The sequence below is a fragment of the Lagenorhynchus albirostris genome, chromosome 8 (genome assembly GCF_949774975.1).
Source record: "Lagenorhynchus albirostris chromosome 8, mLagAlb1.1, whole genome shotgun sequence".
NCBI lineage: Eukaryota > Metazoa > Chordata > Mammalia > Artiodactyla > Delphinidae > Lagenorhynchus > Lagenorhynchus albirostris.
In genome coordinates, this window is record NC_083102.1 from 1,797,170 (window position 1) to 1,810,796 (window position 13,627).

A 13,627-nucleotide genomic window follows, 5' to 3' on the forward strand; every position below is an offset into this window, starting at 1 on the left:
TATCACGTTGATTGATTTGTGTATATTGAAGAAGGCTTGCATTCCTGGGATACACCCCACTTGATCATAGTGTATGATCCGTTTAATGTGCTGTTGGATTCTGTTTGCTAGTATTTTGTTGAGGATTTTTGCATCTATGTTCATCAGTGATATTGGCCTGTAGTTTTCTTTCTTTGTGACATCGTTGTCTGGTTTTGGTATCAGGGTGATGGTGGCCTCGTAGAATGAGTTTGGGAGTGTTCCTCCCTCTGCTATATTTTGGAAGAGTTTGAGAAGGATAGGTGTTAGCTCTTCTCTAAACATTTGATAGAATTCTCCTGTGAAGCCATCTGGTCCTGGGCTTTTGTTTGTTGGAAGATTTTTAATCACAGTTTCAATTTCAGTGCTTGTGATTGGTCTGTTCATAGTTTCTATTTCTTCCTGATTCAGTCTTGGCAGGTTGTGCATTTCTAAGAATTTGTCCATTTCTTCCAGGTTGTCCATTTTATTGGCATAGACTTGCTTGTAGTAATCTCTCATGATCTTTTGTATTTCTGCAGTGTCAGTTGTTACTTCTCCTTTTTCATTTCTAATTCTGTTGATTTGAGTCTTCTCCCTTTTTTTCTTGATGAGTCTGGCTAATGGTTTATCAATTTTGTTTCATAATTATCCTATGAGTATGAGGCTGTGACCCTGAACTGTGCCTTAATAGTTAGTTATAGTTTCTGACGTAGTTGAATCATTGAGCCAGATCTTGCTTGGCCAGCAGACAGCTAACAGCACGCACAGAAGGGCTGAAATGCAAAGCCATGGTGGTGAAGCCCCGTGGGCTCGCACTCAGGCCACGTCCGCGGGGCGGGGCTGCTGCCGTGACCCTCTCCTGACCAGCGCCCGTTCTGCTGTGTGCGCTGAGCGTTGTGCATCCGCCCACATCTGTGTGGAGCTTGTAGCAGGTCAGCTGCTCGCGAGGGACTGACCTCAGTCAGCGGACCTGACTGATCCAGGCGTGGTTCCGTGAGTCTTCCCACGGATTGCTGTAGGACTGGGAATGGGACCCAGTTTTGGCCCATGACACTTAGAAGTTTGCTGGGGGCTGCAAGGCAAGCTCTTCCTCACTCCTAAGAGCCATGGAAAGTCTTCCCTCCTTCGGTAGCATCTTCTGAAGGGGGGAGCGTGGAGCCAACGTCGCTACTGGGACCCACCTTATAACCATAAGAAAACCAGCGTGGAGTGGAGACCATGGGTGCCCTCCTTGAGGGCGGGAGGCCATTTGGGGCCCTGATGTCATCAGGGTCTGGGCCCTCTGCTGAAGCTCTGGGGCCCAGGTGACTGTGGCGCGTGGCGTCTTCTGTTACTTGGAGACACAGGCACACTTGCTGAGGTTGGTGACGTGCAGCCCATCCTCTGGCAGCTCCTTGCGCATAGAGAATGTACCTTCTGTTCTCAAGCCTGCTTGTTTCCTCCACTTGCTGCTAAGTGATTTCTAGCCGGTCCCACGTTCACCTGAATGTGAAAAGGATCCACACTATTGAAACTATCAAATCAAACCACCTCTGAAGGACACCTCAAGAGAGGCGTTTCCAGTAAATTCCAGCAAATGCCCACGGTAGAGCGAGCCCGTAGGGGTGTGTGTCGGTGTGAACGTGGAATTGGTTACTCATGGTAGTAGCCATTGGTAATGAGGCTTTTCTGTCGCGTTATGCCCCCAGATTTTCTGATTTAAAAAAATTCACACTGGAACTGGACCAGAAAGCATTATAAATATGAGAATCTTCTCCAGGAAATTCCTTCCTCATCTTCAGGGATCTGTCACATTGCCTGTTTTAAAAGTATTACCTCCCAGTGTGGTTTGGGGCAAACTTTACCTTTTATTAAGGAAATTCGGCCCTTTTCACGTTCTTCATGTATCTTCATTTCAAACCTCAGTTCAGCTGGCGACTTCATAGGTACTGGTGTGTATTTTCTGTTTTTTTCTAATCAATGACGCTGAAGGAGACTTGACCCCCCCACACACTTGTTTATAATTACTTACAGTTAGTTTATGTTTCTAAATTTAAGAGAACACTTCTGGTGGCCCATCTATTTGATCAGGTATATTCTTGTGATTATAATATTGCTTCAGAGATTGATTTACAAAACACACAATTGACGCTTTTAATTAATAGCCTGCCGCAGAGCAGAGTTCAGTGATGTAACCTAGTGGTCCAGACGTACAATTTATGGACTATTAGTTAGCTGTTAGCTTATCTGCTCACATGACCTGTGGATCCATCAGCTTGATGGAGAGTAGAGACCTGAGTGATCCTAGAAGATATTTTACAGAACTTTCAGAAGATTTCCAGGAAAAGTTGATCCTTGGATAAAAAAGTGAAAAGAAAAAAAGTTCATTAATTTCCAAGGCATTTCCTGCTTTCCACCCCAAAACAGGCACATAATCATTTGAATAGTGTTATACCTTAAAAATTATTGCTAACAACACTGGTGAAGTGACGTAATGAACTTTTTTGTTGTTGTTGTTCTTAAAAAAAGGAGGAGGAATCAAAAATGATTTTTTGCAGGTCTTTGGAATGATATCAAGCATAAATTTTAATTGGGCTTCATTTACTAAGTGCTGCATTACCTCATCCTTTGGTTTTCACTCTGGATTTTCTATAAATCTTCGTATGGCTAAACATGATAAACTGCTCAGCATACCGTGGAACAAGGCGGTGCTTATTAGCACTTGGGAAGTTATTGATTGCTCGTCTTGATTAATCTTTTATGGGTCTCTGCAGTATTAATTCCAGAGAGAAGACTGTGGCTTCTACCGCCGTAGACCTCATTCATACCTTCTCCTTCAATTACAAGATTTTTGTTACCTACAACTATTAGTCTAGTTATGACTTTTCTAGCACAAATTCTTTTGGTCTCTGTTTGTCAACAGTGAGCATTTAAAAATTAAATTGATTTTCAAGATGTGTCAATAAGATGAAAAGTGTGGCCCCGAAGTGTTTCATACACTTAAAAGTAAAAAGGAATTTTAATTTATGTTTTAAAATAAATAAAGGTTCATTTTCTCGGTTATATAAGTTTAAAATATGTGTACGCTTGTGTGTGTGTGTGTGTGTGTGTGTCTGTGTCTGTGTGTGTGTTGTTTTTAAGCTGAGAAATCAGGAGTTTTTAAGCGAACAGCTGGTGGTACTTTCATGCTGACTCTCACTACGGATCGGGCTTGGATGCTTTCTAAACCGGAACTATCTTACATTGTGGAATTGTATCGGGGGTGAGGAAGTTGTAATATTGCCACAAGCGGCCTTGGACGGAGCGTGGAGGCCCAGAGCCCCGAGTGTGGGTGGTGGTGTGGGAGCCTCGTCCCTGGTTTGGGTCAGGGGCAGCTTGGGGACATGGGCTTGAGGCTGCGTCTGCAGCGCTCTTGCTCTAAGACTGGGGGCGGGGGCGGGGGGGGCTGCTGTGCCCCACTCCTGTGTCACCATCGCCTTAGGGATGGACAGCTGGCCTCCCAGGAGGCAGGCAGGGTTCCGACCCAGGGATGCTAGCGTCCCACGCGGTTCCAGAGTTTCATTCCTCAGAGCAAAGTATTCTTCAAGTTTCCCAGTAAAGTGCAGACCTCTCCTGGGCGGGCCATCCTCTAAGTTCCTCTCAGTTGGCTAAGACTGCGTCTGCATGGCCCGGCACAGCACGCACAGCTATTTAGTTCAGCTTCAGGGCCGGCTGGTTAGCTAGCCAACACTTGGCAGGGATGCCTCGGCCGGAGGTTGACACAGAGGAGAAGGACCAGAAGGACCTGATGGGGAGAAGGCAGAGCACCTCTGACGGACCTTGAGGACGTGCCAGAATCGCCTCGGGCTGGCGACAAGCACGGTGGGGGGTGATTCCACGTCGACAGGCTCCTAGTGGCAGACACGCAATGCTGAGTCCACGTCGACAGGCTCCTAGTGGCAGACACGCAATGCTGATTCCACGTCGACAGGCTCCTAGTGGCAGACACGCAATGCTGATTCCACGTCGACAGGCTCCTAGTGGCAGACACGCAATGCTGAGTCCACGTCGACAGGCTCATATCTGAAATCAGAAAGACCTGATTTGAAAATGGTTCCATCCTTTCCAGCTTTTTGAACTCGGGCAAACTGCTTAATCTCTTTTATTCATCATTCTAATCTGTGCCTCCCAGTGTCCTTGCAAGGATTACATTAGGTGAAACGTGCCCTAACACACAGGAGATGCTCAAAAAGTGGGAGCTGTTATTTAGTGACCTGAAGTTTTAGTGAAAGCTTTGGTGTGACGCAATGAAAATAACTGAATCCTTCAATAATGACTGATGTTGAATTAACTAATATCTCTGTGCCAGGAATTGGGACAATACAGATGAAAAAGTCCCCACACGCTGGGAGCCCACAGTCTACAGGTAGATCTTCTCTGGAGTGCGGATTTCCAGACGAATCCCTTTTCTTCAGGGTTAAACTGTGGACCCTGAAGCTGAGGGCTGACTCGAGGATGGCCGAGTAGAAGACTATGATTTTGAACCTTCTGTTCTCAATTAAATGTTGCATCTCTTTCTGAAATGGTGATGCAGGTGAAGGCTGGGGAGTTGACCGGGGTTTAGATACGTGTGATGTTGAGATGGGGGAAAATAGGGCGGAGGCGTTTCCAGTAGACGAAGCTGCAGCAGAAAAAACGCGAGGGTATGAAATTTCAGGATGTGTTTCTGGGATAATGACTAGCTTTGAAAATTAGGAAGTAAATTCAAGCCAGTGAAGTATAGGCTAAGCTGCCTGATGGGGAAGATAAGAGAAGAGCGTCGTGTCTTGGGTTATGTCACCAGTGCATTCAGTGCCACCCAGAGCTGTCAAGCGATGCTGCTGGACTCACCTGGAACGTAGCAAATGTCCTGCCGTCTGTGCTCGTAGATCGGGGGGCTTGGTCTGGAGGATTCAGGTAGAAGAGGCTCCTCCCCTCCCTTCCTCCCTCCCTCCCTCCCTTCTTCCTTCTAAAGAGAAGTAAAATCTTTTCCTTGACCCTCTCGGGGTCCCTGGCTGGGTCTGAAAATTAAACCGACAGACTAACAGGGAAAAGCACACGTGTTTATTTAATATGTTTTACGTGACACCTTCCTGAGACCCAAAGGAAGGCACCTGAGTGTTCGATTTGCTGAGATTTGCTGCAGGGTGGGCAGGCGAGGAGAAGCGGGCTGGGACAGGGGGTGGCGTCCATGCACGAGCCAGGGTGGCTGAGCCAGGCCTGTTGCTCGGTTCTTTTCAGTCCAGGAGATAAACATGCTTCTTTCCTCTGGGTGGAGAGAGGGCCTTGTGACTGGCTTCAGGGGAGAAGGGGGAGGTTGGAGAGACCTTCCTGCTTCTGGCACTTTTCCAACTCCTGCAGCTTGAAAGAGTCAGTATGCCACGGTGCCATGTAGCACGCCCTGAACCCCATTACTTCCCTCCTTCCCTAAGCACAGACCGAGTGCCTGCTCATGCTGCAGCGGGAGACAGACAAATAGATACCTACATGTGTTGGTAGTGACAAGTGCAGTCATGAAAACGTGCAATAGAGAGCGGCCAGGACCTGCTTTGCTGCCCACTCAGGGAAGAGCTTTCTAAAGAGGTGACTTTTTTTTGGAAAGAAAAATTTGAATTCAAAAAAGTCAGAAGAAACAATTTTAACAGAAATGACCACGATCATGTCCTTGATGTATAAAGTGTCTGAAAATCGGAAAGGTAAGCAGGTTTTCCAAGTAAGAAAAACACAAAAATCCCAGTGTTTGCACGGGCAGGAGATAAGTGAGAATGCAGGGGTGACTCCTGCCGCTGGGTGAGGACTGAAGTTGACCTAAATAGAACGCACGGCCCGCAAGTCAAGTATTGGCCCCACGAATCTTCCAGAAGAGGCGGCCTCTGGGCTGGCACCTGCAGCCGTAAGGGAAATCGCCGTCTCCGCTGCGCAACCGGGTCTTTCCTGCCCCCAAGCACAGCACCTCATCCCTGGCCGCACGGTCGCGTGCGTCTGTGTCCGCTGCCTGAAGACTTTCTCTCTTTCTCTGTTCTTCCAAGTCTGCCTGTAGGAACGTGGCTTTAGGACTAACCCTGAAATCATCATCTTTAAAGCTGAGGTATTCCTAGCTTCTGTAAGTAGCCGTTTGTGGCTTGGACGTTGTCATCTTGTCCCAGTCATTCTTCAGTCCTCCTATGTTTCCTGCTTCCATTGCTCTCTGAGGTCATAAGTTTAATCAGTGTGTCACCTGTTAGGCCCATGGACCTCACCGTGGCAGGGGGGTGCTCCCGAAAGTGGGCCTGTCGGGTTAAGATAAGGGGGGGAAGGGAGGAGAGGACAGAGCCAGGTATGAAAAATGCCGCATAATTTGGGGGGATGTACATCCCATTTTCTAGGACAAGCAAGTACGTTTGGACCAACCTGGCCATTTCCTTCTTTCCAGTTCCGATCAATCGTTTGAAAGCCTCTTGGAATGTGACTGAATTCACGATGAGCCGCCCATGATTATTTTGAATGTGAAGGACAGAATCACCGCCCTTTAACTACTCGCTGTTGTCGAGTGCGAGGGGTGATAGGGGCTCCACAGAAGACAGGGCTGGGCGGAGTCGCTGCCCCGTGACCCTCACTGTACAGAAAGGATGGCTGTGATACATACAAACTAATAATCACCATCTTATAATAGACGTTAGCGTAAATCCTTCTTTCAAAATGTGTTTCTTCCTAAATGCTTTGGGGGAGTTTATGGGGAAACCACTGAAATAGACACGTTTGGGGGTATTTACTTGACCTTTGAGCCAGCCTCCTTTCTCTGTGACCTGGACAGCCAGGTGCTTTGGATAAAGATGCGTTTGTTTGATGTGCTCTGGCCACACGGCCCCGGTGGGTTAGATGAGGGTGGGCGCTGGCCTGGGCTTAGCCATCAGGTTCTGTGAGAGATTTGAAGTGGGAGCCCCTCCCACCCCTCAGAAAGTTAGCTCTCTGCTTCTGTCTGGACGTGTGGGGAGATCTCATGAGCTGCAGGGTAGCTGAGAAGAGAAGGTCAGAGAAAGGGAGGAGAGGGGACTGGAGGACGGGACAGGGGATCAGGACAGGTGTGTGACTCCCATTTCCTCTCTGCCCTGGGGTCTGACTGTGTGTCAGGAAAATGGAAAACCATGGTTTCTCCATCCACAAGCACCGTAGAAAAGCATGTCGTTTGAATGGAATGTGCTCTTTTCCTAAGAAAGAACTCATGCTGGTTATAGAGTGGTGTTACCTGTGGACACATTAAATTAATTTTCCCCTGCAAGGACAACCCATAATTCCCACCAGCTTTGGTTGGGTTTAATGTTTTCCTGTCTTCTAATGGACAGTAATTGAAATGGATTTATTATCTAAATTATTCCTTCGTTCAGGATATCACTTAGAAAAATGGGACCATAAAATGAGCTGTTCCCGGTCAGAAAGTGGCCCATGTGGAGCAGGTGAGGATTACGGTGAGACTCGCCCAGGCTGAGTGTCTCCCTGTGGAATATAAAGTAGGTCTTCAAGTTTGGGAAGTGCATGATATTATAAATCGGATTTAGTGTATTTCTTTACCCAGTTTAGAAAAATTGTCAGGAGAAAACATGTCTGAGTTTAGAGGCAATTTCAGATGCAGGTACTTTTACAAATGAATAAGTCCTGGGAACTGTGGCCTGGAGAGCCGGCCCTGGAACTTCCCTTCCATTCTGGCCTCGGTCACTGTTGTAATCTCTCTTCCACCCTGGCCCTTCGTCTCTGCAGAGCCCACTGAGGCCTGAAGTCAGGCTCCTCCCAGCTCTCACGTCCATGTCTCCCCTCACACAGCTGCCCCGCGACCGCCCTGAGGATGGCGGGGTTAGGACCCCGTGTCCCTCCCCCCTGCAGCTGCAGCTTCTCCCCCCACCTCATCCTAGCGCTGCGAACAAAGACCCAGGAGACTCGCTCCACGGAGTTTTCCTCTGAAATAGAGGTAAATCTTATTCTAGTTACTCACGCAGTGCTTGATGAACGTGTACGGAGCGTGTACTTAGTAATTCGTAAATCACAGGGCTCTAACAGGCAAATGATGGAGCCCCTCGTTTCTAGGAGCCTGCCGTCTGGGGGACATAAACCACGTGTCCCGAGCACATGGCTGTTGTGGAGGAGCTGGGAGCCATAAGCAGTGGCCTTGGGGGTGGGTAGCGTCGGCTGCGACGAAGAGGAAGCAGGGCCTCCAAAACTCAAAGCTGAGTGAGCTTATGAGGTGGGATTCAGGACGGGAGTGGCCTTCATCCCCTGCCCCCTGAAGGACCACCTTTCCGGGACGTCCAGGTGTGAGGCTGGTCCAGCTCGCGCTTGTCGCCGGCTCTTCATTTCCAGCTGGTTATAGTTCTTGGTGGCAGTCAGGTTGGGCCCAAAGCGAGGCGGGGTGTGTCGGAGCTGGGCCCGGCCTGGCCAGGTCTCTGCACACCCCGCCCACTCGGACCCTCCACCCCACCCACTAAAGCGGCCTCGCCTGTACCCGTTCATCCGCCTGAGGCTCCTACCCCAGAGGTGGGGCTTGCCTTTCAAGGCTCCTCTGCTCCAGTCAGAGAGATGAGGACCTAGGGTTTGTTTTTTTTTTTTGCGGTACGCGGGCCTCTCACTGTTGCGGCCTCTCCCGTTGCGGAGCACAGGCTCAGCGGCCATGGCTCACGGGCCCAGCCGCTCCGCAGCATGTGGGATCTTCCCAGACAGGGGCACGAACCCGCGTCCCCTGCATCGGCAGGCGGACCCTCGACCGCTGCGCCACCAGGGCAGCCCCAGGACCTAGGTATGTTGATGACTACTTTAGGCACCCAAGGTTAAAAGTGATAAAATTGCCACACTGAATGCACTCCTGTGACCAGGTCGCTGCCTCTGCAGCCGCCTGTTTACCTTGTACCCTCAGTTCCTGGATGGATCCTAAACATAAATGCTGTCACTTTTGGCTCTCTCTTCTTCAGGGAGGAAAAATCACATTATACAGGAGAGACACCCTCGTGCCCCGGTTGGCACCTGCTTAACTATATTCCCGAGCTTAGATGGTCGGAAGCAGAACTTTGATGATCACGGAAATAGTTACTCTAACAGACTCTGAAGAATTTCCGAGTGCTTTTATGAAAACACCATCATGCTGAATTTTGTTTCCTTCTTCTGTGCTCTTTAGAATTCTTTCCTCCCTCCCCCCCCCACCCCGCGTTGACTTCAGCGTTGCCTAAATGCCTCTGCCCACTTGGATGTGCATCCTCACCAGCTATATCACAGCTCACGAATCAGGCAGCAGGCCAGCCCGAGTGAGATCAGCGTGGAGGGGATGCCAGCGTTCTCGGCGCCTGAGTCACCGGGTGTTTTATCAGTGTGGTCACGAAAGGATGCGTAGGAACTGGTGGCGGTACTTCTGCTCAATTTAACGTGTTTTCCAGCACTCATTTTATAAGGGGTTGATGGTGGAAAGGCAAGGACTCAAGCATACTCATGTGTATCTTTAAATCTATAACTGAAACTGTGAATTAAAACTTAATATATGATCATGATAAAAAAACTCAGCAGAGACAGCTTTAGAGGAAAGAGGAAAAATCACTAATAATCATAATTAGCATCTTGGTGAAAACCCTTCCAGACTTTTTTTCTTTTGGCCATGAAAATATACAAAGGCGCTCTCAGAACAAAACTTATTTTTACCAAGTATATTATTTTATAACCTTTTTAAATATCATGTTATCTTTTGAACATATTTCGAATTCAATAAATACAGATCTATATCATCATCATAGATGCCCTCCAGTCATTCCATTGTGAGAGTGTAATGCATTTACACTAATTTATTTAACTACATTGTTTTCATATTAGTTAATTTAATTATATTGTTTGTCAGTTTGTTTCCAGTTACTGTTTTTGCAAATACAAGCAACCTTGTGATGGATATTTTCAAATGCTCATGCTCATGCTTCTGGGGTCAGTAGTGCTGGGCACCTTGCAGAACATCCGTGCTCTTCGTCCTAGTGAGATACGTAGTCAAAGGTCGTACAAATTAAAAAAATTGACGTATGTTGTTGAATTTCCCTCCAGAAAACTTGTGTCAATTTTCACTTCTTCTAACAGCATACAGGAACGTGCATATCTTCAAATTCTTTCCCACTTTAGGCATTATTTTATAAAACAAAGTATTATAGGAAGGTTTTAAATTACAAACTCAATTTCTTTTTTTTGCATCTCTACCTTTTTTTATTTCTTCTTACATTGGTTATTTGTAGTTTCCTGAAGTTCATCATTTCTGCTTACATTGTTAAATCGTTGTCATATAGTAGTCCATAATATTTACCTCTTATCTTTTTGATATCTGTAATATTGTGGTGTCTCTTCTCTTATTCCTGATATGGGAAATTTGTGTTTTTTTTCTTGTTGGACCTAAAATTTGTTCCTTTTATTCGTTATTCAAAAAACCATTGGTTTTTCTCTATTATTAGTCAGATTTTAATTTTATTTCAGCTCTGACCTTTATTATTTTTCTCCTTCTACTTACTCTGGACTCAATCTGATTCATACCTGTTGCGCCCCAAAGTAATTTACTTTCTGATTGTATCATAGTGTAACATTGTAAGACATCTTCATTGCACAATGCTCAAAGGAAACACAAGTTCACCTGAACACGCACGGCTCAGTGACAGCAGACGTCAGCATTTGATAGTCAAGCTCATGCAGTTTTATGCAGATGGAACTGTTTCACGCATACTTTAATTTTTTGATGTCGCTTCCCCTGCAGTTTCTCACTTCCGTATCCTTCTGAAGTCCTCTCTTGCTCCCACAACAGAATTACTAAACACACGGTGTGTGTAATTTCGTATCGTTCTCCATGCAACTTCATAATAATTAGCACATGTTCTGGCATATATGTTTTTTTGCTCATTGTTTGTTTTATATCAATGCACTTATATTTCCCTGTATTTTGCTCTTTTAATGCGTATATGTATTTCTTATAATAAATACATAAATAATAAACACAGTAATCCCTCCAGTTCCATTGGTAAAGTTCTGTCTCATCATTTTTAATGGATTCCATGGTGGTGTGCCACTATTTGTATACCTAGACCCATTTTTATTTTGTTTTCAATTTTTTTTTTTTGGCCACTGAAAACTAGGCTTTGATAAAACCCTTGTTTATCTGCCTTACATACTGGCTATTTTAGCTCTTTGGGATAAGAATAGGTAGAAAGATAGATACGGCTATACATATACATTTTTTCTATCTATTGCTAGATTTATTTGTTTTTTAATTTGCAACAGCTCCTATTTCTGCCAGTAGTGAATGAGAGTATGCTTTTCTCTCCAGTCTCTTTGTAGCGCTCCCTTTCCCCAAGTCTTCGCTGTTGTGTTGATAGTTTACTGCAGTTCCTTGATTTACAGTTTGGACATTGTCTTTTTTGATCTCTTTATGTGACTGAAGACAATTTAATTATTTTATATCACCTATGCCTTCCCTTTCAATACAGTTATAGTACTATTTTATTTAAATCAGTAGATAGTACTTTCTTTTGACATGCAGGTACTTTACGTTTTCATGTCAACCAGTGTTTATGGTTTCTGCTTTGACCAGTCGCAGGAAGCCTTTCTCTGCTTGTAGATTATAGAAATAGTCATCTAATTATTTCTATTATCATCATGGTCTTATTTCCCCTTTCATCTTTAGTCTACCTACAATTTATTTTAATGTAAGGTGTAAGATATAGGTCATACATGTTTATTTTGCAAATAGCAATATAATTTTTGTGAAGACTGTTTCTTTTTTTAATGAATAAGGTAATTGCTTATAGTATTTATTTTTTCACTGTAATAATATAGATAAAAATTTTTATTCTATATTGGAGTAGAGTTGATAAACAATGTTGGGTTAGTTTCAAGTGTACAGCAAAGTGATTCAGTTGCGCATATAGAAGTATCTATTCTTTTACAAATTCTTTTCCCATTTAGGTATTACAGAATATTGGGCAGAGTTCCCTGTGCTATACAGTAGGTCCTTGTTGGTTATAAGAACCATTTCTTTCTATTTTTAAAAATATTTATTTATTTATTTGGTTGCGCTGGGTCTTAGTTGCAGCGGGTGGGCTCCTTAGTTGCGGCTCACCAGCTCCTTAGTTGTGGCTCACCGGCTCCTTAGTTGTGGTTTGCCGGTTCCTTAGTTGCGGCAGGTGGGCTCCTTAGTTGCGGCAGGCGGGCTACTTAGTTGTGGCATGCGAACTCTTAGTTGTGGCATGCATGTGGGATCTAGTTCCCTGACCAGGGATTGAACCCAGGCCCCTTGCATTGGGAGTGTGGAGTCTTATCCACTGCGCCACCAGGGAAGTCCCTAAGAACTGTTTCTTGAATAGGTCATCTTTACTACAGTGATTCAAAGTGCCTTCTTCATTACATGTTTAACTCCCATGTGTACTGGGGTCTATTTTTGGACTCTGTTTTGTTCCATTGATGCATGTAACTATTTCATTTCTTCGATATGTTCTAGACCATTACAATTACTATTTACACTTTTTACTATCAGGTAGTACGAGTTTCCCTAATTCTGTGTGTGTGTGTGTGTGTGTGTGTGTGTGTGTGTGTGTGTGTGTGTGTATGAGATTCCTGATGAACTGTTAGATGAAGTTTTCAAATTTCTTAAATAATCTTGTTAAGATTCAGATGGAAATTATATCATTAATTTAGGAGGAACTGACATTTCACAATGCTGGATTTTCCCATTCAGGAACAAAAATGTACATTCTCTTATTTGAGTCTTCTTTCCTATCCCCGAGTGGCATTTATTATTTATTGTGTAATGGGATGCCTCAGTTGGTGGGTGGTGGTGTCACCAGAGCTTAAGTGTGTGTATGTGTGGCTGCATGTGTGTGTATGCGGCTGCATGTGTGGCTACATGTATGTATATGTGTGCATGTGTGTGTGGCTACATGTGTGTAGGTGGCTGCATGTGTGTGTCTGTGTGTGTGTGTCTGCATGCGTGTGTGTGCATCTGTATGTGTGTATATGTGTGCATGTGTGTGTGTGTGTGTCTGCATGCGTGTGTGTGCATCTGTATGTGTGTATATGTGTGCATGCGTGTGTGTGTGTGTGTGTGGCTGCATGCGTGTGTGTGCATCTGTATGTAGAGGCTAAACATGTGGCCAGTTGCTTTTCTTTATGGGTAGATGCAGTTTACCTTAGACAAAATTCTTTTCCTTCTGTGAATTGATATCTCTTAATTATACCCCTACCTTAGCAAGGTAAGATATCAGGACCTTAGTTTAACATATTAATTCAGCTTCCTCCATTGGAATGTGGAGTTTGGGGAGGGGGTGTGCTCTTTGCAGAAGGAGTCTGTGTCTTCTGGGAGGGACCCAGCATCTACATGTTTTCTTTCCTGAATTTGGAGTTAGGGGGTCGTGTCAGGGCTTAACAGGCTGGCACTGAAGTAGATCATGGGCCAGTAAAGTCCCTGAAATCGATTTGTCCTGGTGGCAGGAAAAGGTAAGAACAGCAGACAAGCCTGGTGGTGGTCCTGAGGAAGAGGCGAGGAAGGTGGTTGTGAGTCTGCCAGCCTGGCTGGCCCAACGTGGCTCTCCCCGGGCACACCTGCGTCCTTGGGAGGGGGTGTGCCTTGTGGGATCGAAGAATCGGCCCTGTGGTGCTC